The sequence below is a fragment of the Ascaphus truei genome, chromosome 2, assembly GCF_040206685.1.
Source record: "Ascaphus truei isolate aAscTru1 chromosome 2, aAscTru1.hap1, whole genome shotgun sequence".
In the NCBI taxonomy this organism is placed as follows: Eukaryota; Metazoa; Chordata; class Amphibia; order Anura; family Ascaphidae; genus Ascaphus; species Ascaphus truei.
Window position 1 is genome coordinate 9364355 of NC_134484.1, and position 24086 is coordinate 9388440.

A 24086-nucleotide genomic window follows, 5' to 3' on the forward strand; every position below is an offset into this window, starting at 1 on the left:
CTTCAAAATGAGACGACATAGGCTTTTAACGGTCCTAATTGGGCCGTGAAAACCATGTGTTTTGGCCGATAAAAAATAAATCAGAATAGCTTTGCTTCAATTGCCTTTAAGATGACGTCATGAAAATAAACATGGCCGTCCCCACATGGTACGGTAGCCAATCAGAGCGTGGGAACTCCATCCCTACTCTGATTGGCTCTACTATACCATGGAATATACATATACATTAGGGATGTCATTAATGAATGGTAATTGATTTATGTTTACTGGATTGGATAAAATAGTTTACTTGTTGGGAGGTATTTGTATTTTGCTTGCAATGTTATTGTTAACATTCATTTGCAGAATGTATATGCTGCATAGATTGGATGCATCATATATACTATGTAAATGCAATGTGTTGATTGGCATTAGAGGTATTTGATTGGCATTTGATGATTGTGATTGTAAGATCAGTTAGGATTATGAAAGGAAATTAATTCTATTGTAGTGTGTCTTTATGGAGAATTGTTATTTGTAGTACAGTATGGTTTTGATAACCCTTCTACATTTATTTGTATATTGGTTCATCATGTGTGTGTGTATCTCTCTCTCTCTCTCTCTCTCTCTCTCTCTCTCTCTCTCTCTCTCTCTCTCTCTCTCTCTCTCTATATATATATATATATATATATATATATATATATATATATATATTTGCATGATGAAGCCACTGTACAAATTCATGGGTGTAGGGTGGGTATCGGGCCAGTGTGGCTTAACCCCTTAATTACCTTTGCGGTTATTATCCGATAAGGTGTTTAAGGGGTTAATTGATATCTGAATGCAATTACAATGTATTGGCTTTGTTTTGGCTATGTATTTTGTGGGCAGGACAAGGATGTTGCTGGCCACGGAGACTTCTTATTGATGAGGTCAGTAGTACTTTATTTATTTGAATATGCTAGTTAATGTTTTTAATAATGGGCAAATAATCTATTATCTCTATCTAGATAATAGTTATTTTGCACATTATTGTACTGTAGGTGTTGGGGGGGGGTATGTATTGAATGTATAGGCCAGGTTTATTTATTTTTTTACATTCAGGGTTTGTTCCGTGGTTCTGCGTGGGACCTCTGGAGACCACCTGCGGGTCTCCTCGGGTATCTCACGGGTACCAGGCTGGTGGTTCCACGGGTGACACATGCGGGGATGAAGCGATGGCCTCACATCTGTGGGGGCACCGCGGACCCGTAGTCTGCGGGGATGAAGCTGTGTGGTCCCACTTCTGTGGGGCACCGCTGACCCGTAGGTGCGGGGATGAAGATGTGTGGTCCCACTTCTGTGGGGGCACCGCGGACCCGTAGTTAGCACCCGTGAGTTCCCCAGACACCAGTGGGAACCACCCGAGGCCCCGCAGACACCTGTGGGTCTGACCCGGGGCTCCCAGACATCCTTGGGCCTACCGTGGGGACCCAATTGTGGCCCACGGTGACCCAAGGAGACCACCTGGGGGCCATGGTGCTGGCGGGACCCACCAGCAGGCCTCCAGAACCTGTTTGAAAAGGGCTGCTGGTACCCTGTAGGTCTGTCAGGTGCCCTGCCAGCCCACCGGGGACTCGCGTGGGGCTGCGTTATGAACCCTGTTTGTAAAAGGATAAATGTTGTATTTATGGGGGGGCACAGGGGGTGGGTAATATATTTATTAAATATTATGATGTTTTTTGTGGGTCACTGTATTATTTTTATTGTGGGTACTGGGGGTGGGGGGGTTCCTCAACGGTATGTGGGTAGGCCTCCCTTGTGGGTAGTGGGTGAGGGTGGTTAGGCCTCACGGGGTGGGGGGTTAGTGTGGGAGGGTATGTAGGCGTCCCGAGTGGTGGATGAAGGTGGGTTAACCCCTTAATGACTGTAGCGGTTAATAACCGTTATGGTGATTAAGGGGTTAGGGGCCATTACATTGGATGTTTTCATTATTGTGTCTGTTTTGCAGCAGCGGAGGGGACCATGGGCAGGATGAAGATGAGGATGGCCTTCATCGTGGCAGCCGGACATGGGTGGTAAGTGCTATATGTATTTAATGTATTGATTGGTGTTTATGTATTTAAAATGGGCACATTCACTATTATCCCTTTGTGGATAATAGTAATTGTGGCCATTACTATACTGTATGTGTTAAGGGGGGGGGGGGTATTTCTTTATAAGTATGTATGTGTTTAGACATTAATTTGGGGGGGGGGCACATAATTGGTACTGTAGGCCTGCGGGTAACACCCGAGGGCCCCCGCTGGCCTATAGTATCATTGATGTGCATATATGTGTATGTTAGGGGTTGCTGGGTTATATATATATATATATATATATATATATATATATATATATATTTATTTATTTATGTATATAGAGATATTTATTTATTTATTTAGATATATTTACTTATTTATTTAGTGAGGGGCTGCTGTGTGTGATTATTTTTTATTGTGGTTAGCGGGGGTGGGCGAAGGGTGTATTAGCCCCAACGGTGTTTGTATTGGCCTTGCGGGGGGTAGCGGGAGGGCTTAACCCCTTCATGACCGTAGTGGTATTAACTGCTATGGTCGTGAAGGGGTTAAGTGCACCCGCAACCCCCCCGCAAGTCCTAAACTCACACCCAGGGCCAAATACCCCCTTCACCCACCCCCGCTAGCCACAATAAAGCTGGAATGGTGGGTTAACCCCTTCATTGCCTTAGCGGTTAGCCACTAAGGTAATGAAGTGGGCTGTACATGCCTTTTTCCTGCCTCGGATGCATGCCGGGGGGCTCCGGTGCGGGTATCAGCTCTGGAGACTCCCGGCATCAATCACAGACAGGAAAAAGGCCTGATTTTTTCTAAGTGTCGCCCTTACCGATGCTTCTCCTCCACCAACTTGCCAACTTTAGTTGGCGGGCTGGATTCCCGATAAATTCTCCAGTCTGGAGTGCCGATCAGCACCGAAAAGCTGATCGGGGCTACCTGAATTCAGCCGGGTTAAAAAAGTGCCGATAAGTGGCTTATCGGCAGCTGGCTCCCGATAATTTTTTATCGGGAGGAAAAGTTGCCGATAATTCCCACTTATCGGCTCTTACTGAATCTGGAGGGCAAAAAATGTCGAAAAAATGCGGGGCTTACTGCATGAGGCCCTTAGTCCGAAATGTCCTGGAACTCAAATCGGCATGAAGTGCCAGACGCCACTGCTCCCTTCTCTCCAGAGGACTTGATTTTGCTTGTTCGGGAGTTAGTTCCAAATGTCCTGGAATAAAATTCAGCTTAAATTCCCAGACGCAATGTTCAATTTTCAGAACTTGGCTGCCAAAAGTGGGATTTCGAAAATATTCCGAGCAGACATTTCTGAAGCCTTGCTATTCGCGTAAGAGCACTTTTGAAAAGCCCTCCTGTCTTTTTGCGCCAGAAATCTCCATGTTCATTGGCTTAGGGGTTTCTTACAGTATTTTGGAGTTCATTCACAAAATACTACAGTCAATCACCGTGTGGGAACTGTTTCAGTAGCCAATCAGAGTAAAGCCGGTCTGGAAAGCCGGGTCAGCGGGGAATCTGAAAATGCCAAGGGACATGCACAATTTTGCCACCTTAGTCCCTTACTATTCAGATGCCACCGCTGAGTCAGGCTCCTCAAGGTCTGTTGGGACAAATTGTAGCCAGGACGACTTCCATTCATCCCAAGATGTGGGTACTTGAGCCCTTCCCGGATACACAAGTGGCTTTCACAATCCTGGCATCCTCTGGTGGCTTTCATCTTTGATGTCTGGCAGACTAACTGGCACCACCTTTGTAGCCCTGGTAGCCAGTCAGAATTTTGGTTCTGAAAGTCACAGCTCATATACAGTGCACAACAGTACATACTTGCACTATTACAGTATTAATAAAATATAAACTTGCAATACTTTTCCTAAGTCCCTGTGTATGGGGAATAGAATATAAAGCTGCACTTTTATTTCTACTAGCCTTTATTCCCCACACACTGCCTGTAGACTTAGTTTGGACTTTGAGTCCCCTCACAACCTTACAGTGGCGGCCAGCTTTAATCTAAAGCGGCTGCCTCCGTGGGTATTTTTAACCCGCGGACGGCGCGTAGCTATCTTCGGCCGTTTTTGGACGGTTTACCCGCTCCTCGGGCGCTTTCAATGATAAGCGCCATTAGCCATTAGCGCTTATCTATTGAAGCGGCCGCCGCGCGGGAAACTCCGATTCAAATCGGAGAAAATCCCTGCGTTTAGCCCGCATTTAACCAGGCAAGCTTTAGAATAAAGCTGGCCGGGACAGTATATATGGTTGGAGCACTGTCACGGGAGACCAGGCACTTACACCTTTATACCAGGATCATATCACTGAGCAAAACCAAGAAGTAAAACAAATTGCGATTTATTCCGTAGAAACAGACGTACACACAGTGAATTACAATATACAGGAGAAAACACACTTACTGGGGGTCTGGGCTACAAAACTAAACTTTCCTAGTGAAATAGTCCATAAAACTAAGTTTTTAGGTTGACCGGGACTTAGCCCGAAAAGTCCTGGAACTCAAATCGGCATGAAGTTCCTGACGCCACCGCTGTATCTCTTTGGGAGATGCCAAAATCCCTTGACAGGGAGATAGTACCAAACGTCCTGTTACTCTTTTCGGCGTGTAGTTCCAGCCGGGACCGCTATGTTCTCTTCTCAGAACTTGGCCCCGAAAAGTGGGACTTAGAACATTTCTTGCCTTGAAAGTTCTGAAGTCGGCTTACGTCTATTTCTCCAAGAGCATCTTTCGGTGAGTTTTAATTTGCCGCTGCTGTTTTGGTGCTTAGAATCTGCAGTCCGGATTGACTACTGTAAATGTCCCGCGTCACGTGACCGGGACATTTCAATGCATAGGAGATACCGGCACCCGATAACAGGGCCTGTATCTCGGGAAGCAGGGGGTCCCGGACCTCAAAACAATGCGGTTCTGCTCCGGGGACCCCCTGCTCATCTACATGTATTAAAATGTAAATTTAAAAAGATTTCTCTGCTGAGATTTGCGCAGATAGAGAAGCGTCTCTCTCTCTCTGCAGCAGATAGAACTCGCCGGGTGACCCCTTTTTGGAGGGCTGATTGTCTCGTTGCCGGAAACTCACCATTTTTGCTAATGTTGCTATCACTGGTATTCTGGGCTTTCTGAATACCGTGATATCAATGCTGCAAAATGGCGATTTAAAACCATGGCGATTTTTTCTATTGGACTTTAGTGCATGAGGCCCTTAGTGGGTTGTGGTCTGTGATTACAGTAAATGTCTGGCCATACAAATAGGGCTGCAATTTCCGCAGAGCCTAAACAATGACCAAACACTCTTTTTCAACAGTGGCATAAGCCACTTCTCTGGGTAGCAGTTTTCTGCTCAAATACACCACAGGATGTTCACCCCCCTCCTCACCCACTTGGCTGAGTACAGCACCATATACCGTTATCGGAGGCATCGGTCTGTACCAGGAATTCCTTGGTGTAATCTGGTGCAGCCAAGATAGGGGCACTAGCCAGTGCTGTCTTCAGTGCCTGAAACGCTGGGTCACAGGCAGGAGACCAGGCTACCAGAACTGGGAGTCGCTTCTGTGTCAGGTGAGTCAGGATTTGCAATGGCACTTTACTCAGGGATAAACTTCTTACAGTAGCCTGCGGTGCCTAAAAAAGCCATGACCTTCTTTTTGGTCCTAGTTACCTGCCACTGCACTATAGCTTCCACCTTGGCTGGTTTTGGCTTAAGGTGCCCTCCACCCATTCTGTGACCTACTGTAAATACAACACTTCTGCCATACCCACAAATTTATTTATGGGTTTATGGGAAGCACAGACAAATAAGAGAAAGGCTGCACACTTCAAAATATGAACAAAAAAATTATACAGTTACCGGTGCTCCAGTGCTTGTACGAAAGCCTGTAATCAGTCCTGGGTAGATGATAGAAGGAACACAGGGCACAACAGATTTAGAATATCCAAACTCATTTATTGAGCCAACACAATGTTTCGACCGTAATGGTCTTTATCAAGTGACATAGTGGCATGAATGATGTCACTTGATAAAGACCATTACGGTCGAAACGTTGTGTTGGCTCAATAAATGAGTTTGGATATTCTTAATCCGTTGTGCCCTGTGTTCCTTTTATGGGAAGCACAACACATTTATCACAGTAACAATTTATTTCGCACTAATACAATATTTTTTAAGACATATATTGATGATCTCATAATGGTGTGGGATGGTGATGAAACATCACTTATAACCTTTATCGATACACTCAATTTGAATAACCTTAATATTAGGTTTACTTATGAGCATAATATAAATCACATAAACTATCTAGACTTACTCCTGTACATTGACAATGATATGACCATACAAACAGACATTTTTCGAAAAGCCAATTCAAGAAACACCTTACTTTGTGCCGAGAGTTGCCACCCACGTTCACTTGTTAGAAGTATTCCTAAAGCCCAATTTATCAGGCTCAAAAGATTATGCTCTGACAATGATATGTTTCTCCAACATTCTAGAGAACTATCATAGAAATTTATTGCCAGAGGTTATAATAATATGGATATCTAATCTGCATTTGATCATGCAAACTCCCTAGAAAGAAAAACACTAATTAAAAAGAGAAAATCTTGGTTTAATAAAGCTAAGACAAGATCTTTCTCGAATGATAATAATATAAGTCCATTGTTCATAACAACTTATAATCGACAATCACAGTTAATTTGTGTCATAGTTCATAAACATTGGCAAATATTATCATTGGATAAAGATATTTCGGATATTGTTAAAAGAGGGCCAAGATTTATATATCATAAGGTCAAAACACTTGCTTCTCATTTATCACCCCACTTGTTCGATTCTCGCTCTGGTTACCCTCAGATAGGAGGAATACCGAAAGGCTTTTTTGCCTGTGGCAATTGCTCAATGTGTAAATACAGTATGTCAACACCACTAAAGTCATACTTTATAATAAGAACAAAAACAAATACTTTTTAAAACAATTTTTGAATTGTAACACTAGTTTTGTTATATATCTCTTGAATTGTGGATGTGACAAAAAATATATTGGTCGTACCATAAGACCACTTAAAAGTAGAATAGCGGAACATGTTCGCTTAATTAAAAGGAGAGATTCAACACATCCTGTAGCCAGACATTTTCCCATATTCCCCGATGGGGGGAATAGAGAATTTTTCCTACTCAGCCATCGAGCATATTCCGTGCCATCCTAGAGGTGGTGACAGAGAAAATACATTAAATAAACAGGAGATATATTAGATATATACCCTGAATACTCTTCATCCATCGGGCATTAATCAAGACTGGGAACTTAAACATTTTTTGACAGTCTAAGATTGTCTGATGGGAGTGTTCGGGTTATATTATTTATTGCACTTATATATATATTTTTTGGATATTTTCTTATATTTTCCATATATATTTATATATTTATATGTTTATTTGTTTCTTTAATTAGATTCATTATCTCCTGTTGTGTTATATATTAGACAGTATTCATTCATCCAGATATTAATTATTAATATATTTATTTATATATTTGCTTAATTGATTCACAATTTAAGTTTTTTCTTTTTTTCTTTTTTCTTTTTCATATTCATTGATATTCAGCACATGTTTAAAAAAAATTATTTCTCCTTTTTCTTTCTTTTTTCTCTTTCCCTTTATCATTTTTTTCCTTCTTTCTTTTCTTTTTATCCCATTTAATAGTCAAATGTATTTGTGTGGATATGTTCGTTATGCATATATGTTTTTTGTTACATCCTACGTTCCTTATATGTGGTGGTTGACTGGGTAGCTAGTAATTAATTAGTCTGCAGGTGGTGGGGGAAGTCCATCTCTGCAGGGTTTTATCCAATCATTATTTGTTACCACCTATATAGAGAGCGATGGGATGTAAGGGTACTTCACTCTTTGATAAAGTCCGCTACCGGACGAAACGCGTCGGAGTGCCTTTCCTCTGCTGATGTCATTTTGAAATCAATAAAGTTTTTCACTTTTTCAAATGATTGAGGAGGAGCTGTGACCGCCGAGCCGCTTGTTTCCCTTCTCCATATTGAATACGGGCTGGAGCACGCAGACACGACAAGCAGCTTGGATCCACACTGCCATCTATCAGCTACTTCAGGCAGATGGCACAAATCACTGTGAGTACTGACCAGCTGATGTCATTCATTGCGGCACACAGGGTGTGGGTGAGGCGTACGGCTACTGGTTATTAGGACTTACCATTGGGCATTTCTGGCAATGTGCCGTTCTTTACTTCCACCAGTTACACGTGCTTCCCAGCCCCCCACCCTGAGATACAGTAGAGGCAACTCTTATTCGAACAAAAACCAGTGGCAATTCCCCCAAAAATCCAGGAAACACCCAGGTACATTCTGAATACATGCCTTAAACTTTCCTTAAACTAGCCCCAGCATTTCTGCATTGATTAATGGCCTATCAGATTAACAGCGGGGGTCCCTGGCAGTCCCATTCAAACTGAATTGGACTGCCAGGGATCCCTGCTGTGTTAAACCAATGGGTTGTTAGTCAATGCAGAAATGCCTTAAACGTGCCTCAAACTAGCCCAGAACATACCCAGCACATACCCAGCACATACCCAGAATGTAACCCGGCTAGTTTACGGCAAATGTTAGAATAAACGTTGCCTCTACTGTAGTCCTATGCGCATGAAGGTTTTACAGCTTATCTAGCATCATATCTAATAAGGAGTTGTGTCTTCCTCCTTGGAACATGGACTGATATAATTTATCTGCCTGGGTTGTAGCCTCAGATTCGGGGATCATTCCCCTTTTTTCCCACTGCCATACCCACTAGACACTTCACCAGCTTTAGTGTCAGCCGTGCTTCCTTGATCCTTGTCAGCACCGCAGCTACATGCACTAAATGTGAGTCCCACGAATTACTGAACACAGCAATGTCATCCATGTATGCCCTTGCAAAACTCTGCATCCCTCCCAGTAACCTATTGACCAGGCATTGGAAGGTAGCTGGGGCATTCTTCATCCCAAATGGCATCACCAAAAAATCATAGAGACTACTTGGAGTGATAAATGCTGACTTCTCTCCCTAGCCTCCTGGGTCAGAGGGATTTGCCAATAACCTTTGGACAAATCCATAGTGGCGAGATACTTTGCCCCTGCGAGCTGATCTAACATCTCATCCATGTGGTGCATGGGATAAGCATCTGACACCGTCTCAGCGTTGAGTTGCCTGTAGTCCACACAGCACTGAGTGATTCCATCCTTCTTAGGTACCAGGACAACAGGACAAGCACAAGGGCTCTGAGATGGTACAATTACCCCTAGGGTAATCTCCTCTTCCTATTTCTCTATACTACTCTTTACCTCTGCTGATACTCTGTAGGCATGCTTATGCAGAGGTCTTTGCTCACCTGTAAACACTGGGTGCTCTGTAATATGTGTTCTACCCGGCTTGTCCGTGAACAGAACCCTATGTTACAAGAGCATAGCCCTTGCTTGCACCCTCTGCTGTACACTGAGCTGAGATCCTATCTCAACCTGCTCTACTGTGCCCTCCTGCCTTGATTGCCCTAGGAGGTCAGGCAGAGCATTGCTCGCTGGTCCTCCATCGGTGGACCAGCGAATAGCCAACAATGATGCCACACTCTGTTTGAAATATTCTTTCAGCATGTTAATGTGATACGTCCTATTTCTTCCTGTCTCTCCAGCTAACTGTACAACATAGTTGCACTCATTCATCTTTCTGATAACCGTGTACGGTCCAGACCAGGCAGCTATTAATTTGTTCTGCCGAGTGTGCTTTAGAACAAGTACCTTCTGTCCTGGGATGAATGATCGGCTACAGGCATTTTGGTATGAGCCTCCCTGAGATTAGCCTGTGCTAACCCCATAAGCCTTTATAACCAGTTCCTGATATCTACCACATACTGAAGCACAGAAGCATCCATATTAGTAGTCTCCCATGCCCATCCCTCATGGAATAAGTCAAGAGGTCCTTGTACCCTGCGACCATATAGCAGCTCGAAGGGAGAGAATCCGGCAGATTCTTGCGGTACCTCTCGGTATGTAAACAGCAAGTGCTGCAGGTGAATCTCCCAATCCTTTTCTTCAGCTCCTATAAAGGCTCGCAGCATCTGCTTCTGCTGTGAACCTCTCACACAAACCGTTTGTCTGGGGGTGGTAAGGGGTCGTGCGCTGGTGCTTCACCCTGCACGCATCCCAGAGACCCTGTAACAATTCACTCATGAATTGTGACCATTGATGGGTTAGAAACTCACTAGGGAAACCTACTCTAGTGAAGATAACTAACAATGCTTTTGCTACTGCCCTAGCATCGATGGTGGCAAGTGCTACAGCCTCAGGGTACTTGGTGGCAAAGTCCAACACCATGAGTATGCAATGCTTGCCAGACCAACTGGGGATCATGAGGGGTCCCACTATGTCCATAGCTACCCTCTGGAAAGGTTCCCCAATGCTGGTAGTGGGTTCAGGGTTGCCTTCACACGATCACCCACCATACCCACTAACTAGCAGGCATCACAGGCATGGCAGAACTCTGCCATGGCCCCAGATGCCCCTGGCCAGTAGTAACGCTGCAACAGCTGGGCTCTCATCCGAGTGACCCCCTGATGCACCTCGGTACCACTAACTGTCTTCTACCTGTCCAAACCCTATCTAGACCTGTAGAACCCTGCTCTCTATACAAGAACCCACGTGCCATAAGATCTGATCTGACCCACTGTCCAAGGCAAATTCGGACGCCTGGAGTCTCATGCCCTCCAAGCTGGGATCAGACCTCACTGCATCCCTAAACGGTGTCCCTAATTAAGGCCACCCACCCTTATTCTCTAAGTCTGGGAAACAGGAACAGGCAAAGGGGAAAGTAAGTCAGCACACTGTCTCCTGGTCTCCTCTGATACCCCTGGAACTGTTGGTCCCAAATGCAGGGGGACGGTGAAATCTTCAGGTGTACATCCTTTGCTCTGGCTCCTAGTAATCGCTGCAACAGGAGCCAGCTCCAATGTAAAAACACAAGTAACGTGTCCCAGGTCATTACCGAGGAGCACCTCAGTATCTAACCCAGGTAATACCCCCACCTCCCTCATGCCACGTCCGGCACCCCAATCCAGGAATACACAGGCAACTTGAATGGACTGCGGTCCACCATCTGGCATTGTCACCTGCATCCTGATGCCCAGGAGCAGATCCTCTGGTCGGACCATATCAGGTCAGACCAGGGTAACAGTGGCAACAGAGTCGAGCAAGCCGGCTGCTTGGCAATCTCTGATGGTCACTGTGCACAAATGCTTTTGCCGGACATCATTGGACTGCAACCTGACCGGTGCTATCTGATGTCCCCCCATCTCTGCTGGTGCAGGATCCTCCATCGGCATCCCTCGCTGGACTGGCTGGATGGCTATACCTGGTTTCTTTGTGTGTGTCCCTTGCATGTGGGCAACCGGGTGTGCAGCTGGAGGGCGTTGCCCTTGATTGGGTCCATCGGACCTCGAACAGTCCGGTCAGTCTTGCTTTATGTGACCAGTCTTATTACATTGATAACACCTCCTCTCGTGTTTGAACGCTGCAGCTTTGGGTGCACTTCCATCCGCTGCAGGTTTGCTCTTCCACTATGGTGGGTGTATTTTTGACTCCCTTGGCTGGAGTAGCCATTTCAGAGGAAGCCCCCTTTTTGCGCATCAATGCCCAACTGGTGACAAATTCATCTGCCATGTTAGCAGCGTCCACATTGGTCTTTGGTTTACGGTCAACAGCTGTAGAGAGTCTGTTAGCCACTGAGACTACCACGGATGCACTCCCAATAACTGCCCCCCCCCAATGTCCATGTTGATGCCTGCTCCCTCCCCTTGTCCTTCCACCACCACCACTGGGGCTGGATTAACCTCCTGCACCCTGGATTGACTGGTGACCACCGCAACTGCAGGTGAGTATGTCCCCCTCAGATGCTGCAATGCTGGTTTCATGACATTAGGAATGTGTTGATTTTGCAATGTAATGTGTTTTTATTTGGGCCTGTTTTTTATTGCTTCACAATTTCTTGCTATACTTGGAAAAAGTCCTACTCCTAATTCCACCCAGGGGAGGAGCAAAGAGTGACCTATCAGAGACTGTGTTCCTGCTGGGAGCTGTCTCCAGTGTTTCATTCACAGTGGAGCTGAGCAACAGTGAGTGTCTGCTGAGGCAAACGTGCCTACATCAAGAGCCCCACACCAACTGGGGTGGCTCTGCCTAACTATCCTACCACAGATGCTGTGGGCCCGTGTGCCCTTATGGATGTGTCTGGAGGTGCCAGTGGTCCGGTGCCACTTAAAGCTACCCCGTGGACCCTGCTGTGGGCCTGTGTGCCCTACAACTGCCGTTCTAGCCTGCTGTGATGGTGCCGACGGTCCCAGGACTGGGATCCATGTCTGCGGAGGGTGAGTGGACTGCCCCATGGGTGTCAGGTGTGAGACCCCAGGAGACCGCGGAGCAAGGTAGCTCCATAAGCCTGGTCACCCTGGTGATAGATTTGCTCGGGCATTGCGTCCTGGCGGAGGTCTCCCCTTCCGTGGCTGTTCCAGATGACTCCAACCGGGCGGAACCTGTGGAGAAGAGCCCACCTCTTAGCTGCCGTCCGGAGAGGAGTTCCAGCCCAGTCGCGCCCATCCCTGAGGCTGTGGAGGTTATGGAACATTCAAGGAGTTTCGCGACCCCAGATGATATCGCTGCTGTTCCGGACCTGCCTGTAGAGGAATCCGGGGACATAGCCTACCTTATCACGGTGAGGTTCCCGCTCTTTCCGTCTTACAGGGTCCAGTAGCGGTGTACATGGATGAGGCGCCGGGTGCGGCCTTGTCCGGTGTGCAGCTCGGTGATGAACATCCGGTCTCACCGGATGTGACGTCATCCCTGCCGCCAGACTTGAGTCGGCCTGGTGGCCTCGCAAGACCCGCTCACCTATGTGACGTCACTAAAATGGCGCCCGAGGTACCAAGTACTTCTACTGAGCTGCCGTCGGCTCCAATGGTGGCAAATACGGGACTCTGGTCACCTAATGCTCTCCAATTTGTGGCTGAGGGCCACGGCTGGGGTCATCATGTTCCATAAGCCACCCTGCCATTGCTTCCACGAGGTAGTGGTAAGCCAGTTTTATATGGACAGGCCATTGACTTGGTTAGGTCCCCTCCACCTGCCCTGACCAATCCTGCCCTGCCCATGCCACCCCTGTGCTTGACACTACCTATGTCTCGGTCACTGTCACTGATCCCAAGTACTATAAGTAGTACTTCCCCTGCTCTTTATGTTAAAAGAGCCAGTAAATATTTGTCGCTGTCACCAGTGGGTGATATGGGATCTGATTGTATATGGTTATATGTTCTGTCCTAATGTATGATCTGTGATATTATCTTGCAGGTTCCTGACTGATGGATGGGGCAATAAATTTGGTCCCAAACAAGGACGTTGAGAGATTTACCCATTGGAGAGTGCAACAGGGTATGTCTTTTCTGTCTATCTTTCCCCCCTAAAGTAAGCAGTAAGTCCTGCTAGCTGCAGGCAGTAAGGGGTTAATCTGTGGGCTTGTTGACCCTCCTCATGCCCCTTCTATGAGTGACAGAAGTAAGGTGGTGACTCATGGCCTGTGCAAGCCTATCTGGTATAGATATAGACCATGAGCCGCCCCTTCTTGTTCATCCTAGGAGGGAATGCAAATTTAGGTCAGTCCAGTTCCTGCTCTGGAGGAGAGAGGAGGCAGAGAGGTGTGAGTCTCTCCCATAGCGGGATAAGTTTGCTCACCCTCAGTCCTGTGGCTGAGGGAACATCTGACCAAGGAAGATGACCCTATACTATCAGGATCAAGCACCATCCAGAGGTGGGAACCCTCTGAACCCTTGCACCACTGTAATACCATAATGCAGTGACTGCTGAGAATAAAGCCTCTTTGTTAATCATACACCAGCCTGGATTTAGTCAGTGCATGTGGTGTACGGAAGATGTGCTTCAGAGAGGACTGTCTCTGGTACTACCAGAGCCCCCTGAAGCTGGAGGCGCTGAACACCAAAGGAAAGAACTGCAGATGATATCTAAAAGCCTGTCCTGATCTTCACTCCACCGCAGATCCACTCAGCTCTCCTGGAACCAACAGGTATGCCTCAGCACAACACGGTAGCAATAGAGTAAATCTCCCAGAGGGTGGGGGAAACTGTGCTACAGTCATTATATATAATGTATAACCTTTGCTGACTTAATGTAACAATGTGTTTGTATCCATGTATCTGTCATGATAACTCTGTGCCCAGGACATACTTGAAAACGAGAGGTAACTCTCAATGTATTACTTCCTGGTAAAACATTTTTATAAATAAATAAAAATAAATAAATAATATGTTTTCTTTTGAGCTCCTCCTCTTTTAGTGCAATTTGTTTTTTATTTGCAGGCACACTTAGTAACCGGTTTCTGTTCATTTTAATTTATTGGCTGCTCTTTCTGGTTGCTGGCCCAAAAATTACAAACATTCATTGTTGATAGTTACGCTTTGGATTCTCTTGTTTCTGTATGTTATTTCCAGTTCACTAGCAGCACATCTGATATTTATTTGCATTACAGATTAGATTATTACCACAATATTTAATATGGAAAAACGAAGGTTGTAATATATTTTCAAGAAGGGAACTATGTGCAATAGATTTGGAAGAAATCTTTAAAAAAAAAAATTATATTGAAGTTTCGAAAGACACAAGAAACGGCGGATTTTAGCTTGTTAGAAAAATTATTAACAGAAGTGAAAAAATGGTGGAATATTGTCACGTTACAAAAATATTTGCAAAGTAAGAGAGAACCGAGAGGACTCAGAATATTAAAACAGACAAAATTTGATTTGGATGATGCAACCTTCATAAATGGTTGGAATAAGATTTTAGATAATTGCTCTCGTGAATTAATGCGTCTTCTTATTACTCACCACCATAGAAGATCTTTAGAGAAATTAAATAAGAATATTAATTATTTAAAAGAAGTAATTGAACCATACAGGAAAAAATTAAGGTTACACTATTCAAGAGAATAGCTTAGAAACTAAAATGAATAAAATAAAGGAAGAACTCATCCAAGTCAAACAAAAGAACAAGTTGAGAGACAGGGGCAATTATGAGAACAATAAGATTAGAAATTGAAACAAATGACAGCAATTTAGACATAAGAACTACAACATACAAACAGATGTTAAACCAAAAATCAAAGAACATTAAAATAATTCTAGGAATTGTAATAATTTTAACACACACAGATCTGAGATTTGAGATTTGAGAAATATAAAAAAAATAGTTCTAATAGGAATGGTCCAAATACACCTTTTCAATCAGGTGATTAACATACAGTATACCACATGGACCGAACCATTTCTAGGGAATAACAGAGAGAGAGACAACCCTATAATTATCATACCGATAGAAGGTCTAATGGAAATTTAATTAATCATCCTCACCCCAGCAAACATTTTAAAATTAATTTTCCAGATACAGATGCAGCGGCCGTTATCTGTACATTTCACGGTTTGTATTCCTGAGCATACCCAGGTCGTGCCGCATGATTTCTTCAAACGTTCCCGTGGTAAGACGCGTGTTTACTAGTGTTTTTATCAAGTGTTGTTGTCTTAAAATCTAAAAAGCTAAGTCATTTGAATATTAACGTTATGAGTTCATACTGCACGTGGGAAAGAAGACCTTTCTGAGGCTCCTTAGCCATACACAAATCCTCTAACTGTAGAAGATTACGGGTGTGATTGGCGGCATTCTCGGCAGCGTTCACGGAAGAATAACGAGTGAATACCGTGTGGAATACAGCAGAGTTCATGAAAACGGCTCCGTGAAATGTTCGGATAACGGCCGCTGCACCCTTAGGACATTGACAAATCAATGTTTTTTTTAGGGAAAAGACACCAATTTATAAATACCAGGGAGAAACCCCAAACATTTAATCAGGAAAACATTCATACAGGTTTTGACCTCTAGAAGAGGAGAACCTTCCTGCATCACCACTAGGGAGAAAAAGACAAGAACACGCAGAAGAGGATGCACAGGAGGTATTAGGACCTCTATTAAAAAAAAGATCAGATAAGAGAAACCAAGGAGAATAAAGTATTTTGTAAACTGACAGACATTGAGCTAACGCCAGATCAGGTCTCGGTCCTTAAAGATGTACTCTCTTTTAATAATAATTACTTTATTTCACAGATCACATTTCTCCTAATGGGACTCAAAGTGTTGCAAAATTACAGTGTAGTGCACAGCACATAGGATTTTTTACAGACATAGCCCCTGGTCTGCAGAGCTTACAATCTATGATTTTGGTGAGAGAGTCAGATAAAGTGACTTACCCAACATCACAAAGAGCTGACACTGGGAATTGAACCAGCTTCCCCACATTGAAACTCAAACTCAACCAGTGCCTTTACTCACTGAGAATACATTTTTGCCAAACCTGACGTTAAAAATATATATTTTTTAAAAGGATCTGTCTGATCCCCAATACAGGAAGGAATTAATTGTTGCCATACAGATTGAGATTCTGCGCATTGTAAATTTAAACCAAAATCTAAGTTCTATCCCTACCATGATACAGGGAATTTTTTTTATACCTTTTGTCACATGGTAACGGATGATTTTGAAAAATTGCTTAAAAAGGAACAAAAATATAACAAAGAGAGAATCAGAAGCCCTTAAACAACTGGAAGGGGATACACAGATTATTATAAAACAGGCCGAAAAAGGAGAAACAGTCCTTATGCATAAAGATTATTATATGAAGGAATATAACAGAATTGTGGATGATAGAAGTACCTATATTATTCTTAAAGAAGACCATACCAAAAGTTTAACTGAAGAAATGGAAGATATGTTAACAAAGAGTTGAGGTTTGGGTATTTTGACTGATTTGGATTTTCAATTTTTGTTAAGGAAACATTAGAAATGACCAATTTTTTACTTTTTACCAAAGCTCTGTAAGAATTCTCTATTTCCACCAGGAAGACCAATAATCTCTGGTATCGACTCTTTAGCATGTAAACTCTCACAGTATATTGATTTATCTACAGGATTATGTTAATGTACCTGTATTACCATCATATCTACGTGACTCCACACAGGTTATTAATACATTTGAAGGTATGGAGTGGCGTAGCGACTATATTTGAGTCACATGTGATGTGACATCGTTCTACACAAGTATTAGACATGAAAGAAGTTGTCTAGCCATAAGAAAAAGTCTACTAGAAGCAAGAAAATAAAAAATGGACAAAGTTAATTTTTTAGTTGATGGTATCAATTTTATTCTTGGACATAATTATTTCTGGCACAATGAGAACATATATCTGCAAATATGTTGCTCTGCCAATGGAACCAGGTTCGCACCAAATGATGCCAACCTTTTAAGGGTCAACTGGGAATAGGGTGTTGTATACAATAATAACTCTGTTGGTGCAAGCCTGTTTCTCTGACATCGCTACATAGATGACATAATTTTCATATGGAAAGGAGAAGAGTAAAGTCTTGAAAAGTTAGTTCGATTGTAAGCTTTTCGGAGCAGGGACTCCTTTTCCTAATTGTCACTTTTATATCTGAAGCGCTTCTTCCCATTATGTGTTATTTGTATTATTTGTTATTTATATGATTGTCATGTGTATTAATAATGTGAAGCGCTATGTACATTAATGGTGCTATATAAATAAAGATATACATACTGTACATACATTATGAAAACTCTGAATTTTGTCGACCTGCCTGCGTACTGTACTTTGTGATATCTAGGTGAACACCGAGGCCTACACAGCGAAACATAGGAAATTATTTTCTCCTTCATACTACTGTATGTCAATATTTGCTTTATTTAAACACCTTTTCTACCCCCTAACTTTTCTTCAGGGGAAGGGGGAGGAGGGGAGGAGGGGAGGAGGGGAGGAGGGGGCTTCCCTTACTTTTTTTTCTCTCTTCCACACTAATTAACTGAGTTGAACAGCATTTAAAGTAGGCACAAATCAACCGTAGGAGGAGTTAGGAGAAAAGGAATCACATTGGAATAAGTAAGGAGGTGAATAAACCTGTGTAGTTTATAGAAAACAAATCAATTACACTTCTGCACTCACTATAATACCTTAAATCCAATGAGCATAAGCAACATTTTTAGATGGGGTTAGAAGGAACACAAAATAAAATCTTGTTACTTTCAAACAAGAGTAATCATTATCCACTGCACGTGAATTCATACATCTAGTCCATGGGTGGCCAACTCCAGTCCTCAAGGGCCACCAACCGGTCAGGGTTTAAGGCAATCCCTAGTTTGGTACAGGTATCCCAGAGACCTGACCTGTTAGTGGCCCTTGAGAACTGGAGTTGGTCTCCCCGATCTAGTCCCTTAGGATGTTAACGTTTGTCAGATCCTGAGCACTGGAGATATACGAATGTCTGAAACTGGTGTGCAAATTATTCTTATTCTTTTAGATATTTCTGTAAATGTCACCACTTTTGCCTTGATATGTACGCCGGGATGTCCCCAAGCTCTGATATGGAGTACCGCACCACTATCCCAGGCTAACTGCCACTGTTATGACTTGCCATAATTGTGGTACCACAGTGCGATAACCCGTATCCAAACGTAATGATTCCCCCACACCCCCAGGATAGACCCATACTCCTTATTTAGGACTCAAAGCCCATAAGACTAGACTTAATTTTTATCACTGTCAGCGGATGTCTCTTTCTTCTTCTTTCCTTTTTTTCTCTCCTTCAACTCATTTTCTCACTCTCCTCTTTACTATTTCTTCATTATCAATCTTTTTCTCTTTGCTTTGATGAAAGTGGTGTTCCACCATTACAAGTATCCATTAATCCTAATAGTTGACAACTTTCTGGGTTATGTAGCAATGTTTCTTTGGTGCAATTCTGGAGCACAAAGTGAACCCAATGTCTAAAAAATTAAATAATCCCATTTAAAGCAACTTTTCACATAGAATATGTCTATTTTTCACTAAAGAAGCTTTGATACAGGGCCTGGTATCTCCTGTGATTGTCTCTTTGCTTGATCTTTCATAAAATATACAGTAGTTATCAGTAAAGTCTCAAAAAAGAGTAATAAATAACAATCATAATATTGTTATATAATAAAATGTATTTCTTCCTCCTTCTCTGATATACTTTTATTCTCATTCCCTCTCTTCTCTCTATCTCTCGTACACCCTCATTTCCACCCCTTTCTCTGTTTCTAACTTTTCTTTATCTTTCTTTTTCTTCTTGCTGTATCTTTCTAATCCTTTCTGTGCTGTTTACTGCATTTTCACTTTGTACATCTTATGCTCTGCCTTACTTCTCTACTCCTTACCCCTTCCTCTCACTGTCCCTATCTCTTTATGTCTAACCCACTCTCTCTCTCTCCACCTCTCTCTCTCTCTCTTCAGGTGTTTGTAGATGCTTCATTACAATGCACATGAAAAAGGAGCCATGGATGGATACCCCTGAAAGCCAGTCACCCGCTGCTATATATCCAACTTACCAACCACAGACAAAATGAAAACCAGGGTGCAGAGAGCACCCCACGGAGTCAGCTTGGGAGCCATCCTGAGAGAAGAACCAAATGTGCTCACTGTCCACTAGCTCTCTGTCTTTGTCTGAGGACTCACTGTCCTGTTCTAGGGATGGAGGGGGAGTGTTCTGTCTGAACATCGTCACGTTATCACCAGTCCTATCTCTTTTACGAGCCTCTCCTTTTACAGTTATCATGGGCCAGTGGTTAATTCACTGGCCATGGACATCAATTGACAGATCTTGGTTTTAAAAACTCTGGTCATCCTTTCACTTAACCCTCCCCGTGCTTCAAATATCAGTGTTGGTTGGACTGGGACTCATTGTGCTTTAATTGCCATATTCTGAGCTGTGCTCTATGTTGATCCTTTATTAAGCTGCCCATAAGAGCTTCCATTCTAATCCTGGTATTCAAACACTAGGATACAGATGTCGCTAACCTATGGTGTGACCGGCACCAGAGAATTAAGGGTGCGGGAGGTCCCGTTTAGAAGCATGGACACCCATTGCAGGGGCATCATGGCATGGTCTTCGGCCCAGTGGACTTTCACTCTTGCACTCTTGCCACTGGAGACAGCGTAGCTGCATCTGTATCAAGTGATATCCAGGTCTGAGATGATACAGGGTCTCAAAATTAGTTGTGATGGAAAGGAGCTGAACATCAATGATTTCTCCTCATTAGAGGCTCAAATTACACAACAAAAAGAAGAATCCCAGATATACAAATTTTAATGCAAAACAATATAGATTTGAAGGTTTAACACTTCAGGGTGTTGTTATGCGTCCCTCATTTGGAATGAGCCTCACTCACTGGAAATCAGCTTTACTCAACGTAGCATCAGGGGGTTCCCTTATTAAAGCCAAACATTTCCAATAACATTTTATTTTTGTATCTTGAACATTTACGCATTGGGGTCATCAGACATCAGCACCTGTGCTAATGCTACACATCTTATGAATCATTATAATTTTAATAATACATTAGATGCATTTTGAACATGTTTATACATTATATCAATGCAATTTGCAGTCATTCTTCCCTGGATTTACTGTAGGGAACGTGTTTGGGAAGAGTTAGGAGTTACACACCACACATACAGTATGTTGGGATGCATAAATTCATCATTTCTATTCATTTTAAAAAACGTCAGCAAGTTTGAAGTGTCATAAAGTTCCCTTGCTACCAATCAACAACAAATATAACAACAAATGAATACCACATTTCATCAATGTATCACCATGCTCTGTGCCAGCTTTGACTTGAGTCACTGATTTGGGGAGTTTGTTTTTGGGAACAGGTGGGCAAGAAGTTGCCTGGATCATTAGTGCAATAGTTATTAGAAAAGACAAAAAGACCTCAACGTGCACATCTTGGAAGAGAAAGGGGAGAGGGGTAAATTATAGAAACTTTTAAACACATCATGGGTAGTAACCAGATGCAGATACGAAGCATATTTCAGAGGAAGAGAAGAGCTAGATGAAGAGAGTTCGGAGGGGAAGAGCCTCAAGGGAAACATGGGAAAGTGTTTCAACAGAAATGGTGGTTTATTCGTGGAAAGGTCTCCCCACACTCACAGGTCTGAGTTGTGTTGAACTCTGTGTATAAGAGCATTGGATGTAAGAAGCTGAAATAACATAGTTCGTGCGTAAAGATGAACCCAAAGCTATTGCAACCCGTGACACGCTGCACCAAGCATGAAGGACCCGATGAAGGACCCTGAGAAGTTCGAAAGCTTGTAACAGATCAACTATTTGTTGGTCCAATAAAAAGCATCATACCCCCTACTCCCTCTTCCTTCTCTGTTACTACATGGAAGAAAGTAGAAAGAATAGAAGCAGCGCCAGCCACTAAATGAAAAAAAAAACTAGTGTGGGGTTAAGGATTCATGTTTGAAGAGTGAACTCATATAAGTGAAACACACCAATTTGCCACGAGGTAATAAATGTCCCCAAATTGGATCGCACTTAATTCCGGCAGCCAGAGTCCAAAGAGGGATTTCCACGTCCCTCCGTACAGTAAGCAGGAAAAATGGAAAATGTCCTCCGTCGCAAGCGAGATTTCCAAACATAGGAGAAATACAAGGCAAAAACACAGAGAAAACCGCATATTAGTGGACAGATTGCTGTAATTGACTAATTAGTCAGACCAGCATAGTCATATGTCAGCCTCTATTTTGTCTCTGTCGATATAGTTCTTGCTCAAATGAAAGTCAGCAATGTCAAAGCAAACGCGGATTAATCAAGGCATAAAGTAGGCCTAATATGGATATCTCTCCTATGTTTGGAAATCTCGCTTGCGTCTGTGCGCCGGAAGTCGTTTTCCTTCTTTTCTACATGGAAGAAAGGACCAGCAGGGTGACCCACCCTTCATTGCTTACAATATATCTAAATATCTACATACTGTAAATCAAAAGGAAGGATCACCATAAAAAGGATCATTAAAGGAAAAATCCCATTAAAGGAAAAATAACAATTTATTGGCGAATAATTTAATAATCTAATTGTCTTCCACCCAGTTTTTATTAGAGATCCAATAAAGATAAAGGGAGGGGGAGAGAGAGAGGGGCTGTGTCTGTGAAAACTCTTGTAGAACACACCGTGATATCAGACAGAAGGTATTTTTATTGAGGTAAGGTACAGGAACAAAGTATAACATGACACTGATATAAGCAATTAAAATAAAATTCAGCTAACATGAGGAAGTGATATATTGCACTAGGGGTGACGACAAGAAAACTAAAGACAAGACTGACTCAGACATCACCAAATTCTCGGTAGGTAAATCGTTTGCGTATTTGAGTATCATACATAACAATTTACCGGGTAATGGGGGGGGGGGGTGACACAGGAGGGCGAAGGATGGTAGGGGTGGGACTACTGAAAGGGGGAGGGGGGGTGGGATGATAGGATTGCGGATGGAGTTTCTGAACACTGTTTATTGGAGCCCATCTTCACATCATTGTTATTGAGGAACCCTTTTGTCTAGTTGAACATGGCACCTGAGGCCTTTGTGTGGAAGTGGAATAAGGTCTTTACCCACCGAAGGAGAATGCACCTCGAACTATCAATGCCATATTGTGTCGCGCTCCACCCCAGGGATGTCTGTTTGGGCTAGCCACGGTATCCAGATTTTTAGATAGTTGATGCCAGTGTCATTAACCAGACTCGTTAACTTTTCCATCTGGCAGACAAACCAAATTCTGTTTCGAATCTTGGGAATGGATGGGGTTTCATTAAGTTTCCATACTGCTGCGATCTCGCACCGGGTCGCTAGGGCAATATGCCCAATTAGTTTATTGCTTGCTCTTGAGAGCCCTTCTAGTGGTCTGTTCAACAAAAACAGCCATGGGTCTAGAGGAATCGGGAGGCCCAAGATCCTCTGAGTCCAATCTCGAATTTCTTCCCAGAGAGGGGCGATCCGTGGGCAAGACCACAGCATATGTAACAGGTCAGCCGACTCTCCACACTGTCGAGGGCACAGCGGGGAGAGTCCCGGCACATACCTTGCTAATTTTAACGGGGTGTGGTATCATGTCATTAGGACCTTATATGCATTCTCCTTAAGTGTGGCGCAAATTGAGCTTTTGGCAGCTGCTAGATAGATTTTGTTCCAATCCTCGTCTTCCAGGGATTCTCCTAGGTCGGACTCCCACTGGGATCTGTATCTCGGGTGTCTCTGCTCGGGGACCTCAGAACCGACCACCTCCCCGTATAACTGCGATGTGAGTCCCGAAGTGTCTGATTCTACCAGACAGAGCTTTTCAAAATTAGTCAGTGCTGGGTAAGGGGCTATTTAAAAAAAATAATAATTATAAGTGTCATATTTTCGTCTAAAAATTCATCACCCGCTCCAATGTGACCCCTTACACATTTCACTGTCATCAGTACCCCGGAGTTAGGAGCGACCGACCGTTTAAAAGGGCAGTCACTTACAAATATGTATTTCAAAACGGGATAGGATAATAACGTAGTGTAAAACGGAGTCCTTCAGGATGGAATTCCCCCAGCGTGTATACTGTTGTCTCTTTTTTATACCCATCATAGTCTTGTCACGTGTCTACTAAACATCTGAAATAATATATCATCTCTATATTGCCACAGGGGCTTGCGATGCATTGAAATGCTTTGTACAGTACAGCAGGTCCCTCTGCATTATCGCAGTGCAGTCAAGGGGTACAAAAAGATATCAGTCCAGCAATAACTAACCCATCCTGTGTGATTCATGGTAATGCGGCCCAGCTCCTGTATCAATGGAAACAATGTATCTCCTCTCTGTCTGCAGCGCCTCAGCAGACATAATGTAATCAGAGCATCACATCAGATGGTTAGAGGTCAATCTGACCGTGAGACAGGAGAACAGGTAGGAAGGAACTCGCTTCAAACAATACCTGAACAGGCCGACTGCCAGACACACATGTATTAAATGAGGATTTAGGATGAGAGGTGTCTTTTTGCTTTAAGTTTGCAATCAGCGCTAATCGCAATTTTTTGCATTTTATTTTTAC

General features: G+C 43.3%; 1 protein-coding gene and 1 long non-coding RNA gene across 2 annotated transcripts in view; both read left to right on the plus strand.

Moving 5' to 3' along the window:
* LOC142488078 (uncharacterized) overlaps window positions 1–24086 on the plus strand; it is a 908622-nt gene that overhangs the window by 290821 nt on the left and 593715 nt on the right. The gene's annotated exons all lie outside the window — the stretch shown is intronic.
* LOC142475563 (uncharacterized) lies at window positions 13750–19894 on the plus strand. Its single transcript, XR_012791009.1, has 2 exons — window positions 13750–14155; window positions 19458–19894. It is a non-coding gene; the product is annotated as an uncharacterized LOC142475563 (long non-coding RNA).